Source organism: Pollicipes pollicipes, unplaced genomic scaffold (genome assembly GCF_011947565.3).
Source record: "Pollicipes pollicipes isolate AB1234 unplaced genomic scaffold, Ppol_2.1 Scaffold_7261;HRSCAF=8764_pilon_pilon_pilon, whole genome shotgun sequence".
NCBI lineage: Eukaryota > Metazoa > Arthropoda > Thecostraca > Pollicipedomorpha > Pollicipedidae > Pollicipes > Pollicipes pollicipes.
Genome location: NW_023597054.1, coordinates 11,294,416 through 11,297,767, shown reverse-complemented (window position 1 = coordinate 11,297,767; position 3,352 = coordinate 11,294,416).

Here is a 3,352-nt window from a genome sequence, read left to right as displayed (position 1 = left end):
GAGCAGGCAGAAATGTTTGAAACCACACGTAAGCGTGATGCACCCAAACTCTCACCATCTTAGGCGCTTTTTATAAGACCCGCCGCAAAAGCCCTGCGAGCATCAAGACTGGTCTACCGCAGAGGCGTATGCCCGGATACATTTTCGGCTGGACGCGATTATTACAGTTTATCCTATGGAGCGAAATGCAATCCCCAGGCTGGGCCGGCAGCACGTCAATATGAAGTGGGATGGCAAAGTCAATTTCGTTCCCAATGAAATTATAGACAAATCATGTACAACATGTTTTCCGTTCCGATGGCTTACATTGCTACAGCATCTGTCTTTCGATTCACCTACTCCTGGTGAGATGGGTTTGAATGGCCTTAAGCGCTCGCTATTCACTCGACTAAGATGGCCTTCGGCCGGTGGCAGCTGCCACGTTAAAGGCCAGGTGACGTCAAAGGGTAAGACGGACCGTACACATCATTACAGCACGTTAAACATTCGCCACAGTATTGTAGCGCTGACTTTGAATTTCGCAGCTGGATAGTGGGGTAAGCGCTCATGTGACAAACGCTGTTAAGCACGCGCTTTGTTCACAGAAATCAATCCTGAGAAAATACCGGACTTAATGTTAAAAAACACATCTACTGTGTTAGAATAGCGCTTTGCTTGGGATGACCACACCATTGGGATGATTATCTAGATCGATGGCGTCCTAAGTGATCCCATCGGATGAAGAAAAGGTGAAAGTTTTTTTAAAAAGTAGGCGAACACCTATACTAGGGACGTCCGCATCTCCCGCCATCCGTCAGGCGGTGACAGATGGCGTGCCAGCAACGCCGCACGACAGGGCGTGCGCTTCGCGTCAGTTGTCGCGCGGCGTTTGTTTGACTGCAGACACCTTCAGCGTCAGTCCAAACCCCGCAGGTGCAAAGTAAACATGGGCAGCAGCGTAATCCGTTTCGGCACGCATTTGAGACGGCTGGCCGCCAAACGTCACGCGGGCGCGGCGGCGACCGGCCGGCTGTGTGCAGAGGACGCAGGCGTCGCCCCGCTCGCGTGTCGCCACCACTTTGTCGAGGGCAGGTCGGCGCTGGTCACGGGCGCCACCGGCTGCCAGCCGCCCTGTTGACTGCTTGTCTGCTAGCGAAGCACCACTTCATTACGGGGCGGGCGGGGGGCGTCCGTCCACGGACACCGGCCAGTATATGGCCGCTCCTAAATCACCGGCGCGCGGCCGACCATTGTGGCGCACTTGACGGTAATCACATGCCGTGGCGCGGCAGCGCACCGCCGGGTGCCGCTGTTTGCTCGGTCACAATTAATAGCGAAGGCACGCCGGGGCTCGATGATTTAGCGGTAGATACGCCGGCTGGTGGCAAACACGGTGGCGTGGCGACAAAAGCGGCGCGGCCTCTGATGAATGGCGCGCCGCGGCCGGCCCAGCGCGGCGCGCCGCTTCCAGCGCGATCGATCTGCGGTGGGCGGCGCGGCTCGCGCGCGAGTCAGGTAATCGCGCTAATGTAGCCCTGGACGGGCCTGACAATTAGCGCTCTCTGCATCGCCGATAGGAGCGTCACCAAGTGGGCGACATTAAAAACATCGGTAAATCTATCACGGGACATTAGTGTCGCCCAATGTAACAGCGGTGCGGCCTTAACGAGCTCAAAAAGTCGCAATGCATTTATGACCACAAAGGCTTATCACTGATAGTGCTGAGTGTGACCGACCGCTGCGGTGACAAATGGGCGCAGAGCACGCCAGCCATCAAAGTGTTATAAGCGGAACGTGGAAAGTATGCATAAAAGTATGAATTTTACGTAATTTCTGCGTCGAATGATTATTTCCCAATATGAGCGTGGGGAGACGGGAAATGCTTCAAATGAGAGGCAAATAACGCCCAAGGGAGCAGTACCAGCACGCGATCTCCCTATGTGTCGAACGCTGGAAATTTCCGGATTGGTACGACAGAGGTGGAATCTGATCCATGGTATTAGCTAAATGTATGCTGTCAATGCATGACGAACTCCAGTCGATTGAGAAGGCGTTTATCAATAGTCGGCCCCACAAGTGAGGGATCACGTGCGAGAACGGTGTCTTGGTCCAGTCCGTCACAACCCTCGTGGAGTTAGGGAACTGTCGTGTCAGAGCGGGGTCTCAAAAATACACACCTAACTATTACTATGTATTATTACACTTTACTAATACCATATCATAAAATAGCATTCGCTAAAACATTTTGATTGTCGAAAACATTCAAGAGATTTCCTTCAACGTACACTAGATATGCCACACGTCTCTTAATGGGTAACTCCATGCCTAGTTAAAGTCGACATGAGTCACCGCAAACCTACCAGACTACCAACAGCAACAAGGGCCGCAAGCCCTCAGCCAAGTTTGAGCATTCATATGTGAGGTGTTTACAACTTCTGAAAATTGGCTAAGGGCGCTGCGTTGGCTAAATAACGCTTAAATAAATTGGCTAGAAATGCCGCGCCGCACTGAGTACACCGCGCCGACGGCCACAAGGCTATAGCAGCCACAGACTCTCTGTAACAGCTTAACAAGAACGTCTTCGGACTACAAAACATAGAACTCTCCTGCCTAACGCGTCACAGCAGTAACTTGACATCACAGCAGCTAGTGAGTGCAACAACTAACAGCCCGATCCTGGACGAACGTCAAACGCCATACGGTGGCGCGACAGGCACTGACATGACGCGACAAACCCGGCCCTCAGGCGGCGTCCGAGCCGTTCGAATCGACCTCGCCGAACACCTCATCCGGGTCCGCCGGGCGGCGCCGACGCAGCGCCAGCGCCGCCGCCTGGGCCGACAGCTCGGCAGGAAAGCCCACCCGGCGGGGCAGGCCCAGTGCGGCGGCCGAGCGGCGCCCCCCGGCCGTCGCCGCCGGCGAGAACGCCAAGCCCGGGACGGCGGGCGGCGCGGCGACGCTGGTGGTGTCCGCCGCGCTGCACGCGGCCGGCGGCTGCTCGCGGTCGGCAGCGGGAGGGCGTCCGGCGCCGTCAGAGGGTGACCGGTCCGGCTCCAGCGCTGGAGAGCATCTCCCCTGGTCAACTGGCGCCGCCTCGCACCTGTCGCCCGGCGGCGGGCCGACGATCGAACCGGGCCGGGAGGGCGGCCGACGACCGGGCGGCCTGGCACGCCGTCGCACCGGCAGCAGATGCGTCAGGTCGGCGACAGGTGGCAGCACCAGAGCGGCGGCTGGTTCCGCCTCGCCGTCCGAGTCACTGAAGCGGCACAGCTCCCGTTTATCGACTCGGTAGCCGTCGCTGATGCCGCGGCTGTCCACGGCGTCGGACGGCGGAAGACGCGGCGCCGCGACTTCCTCCTCTTCAGAGTCGCTG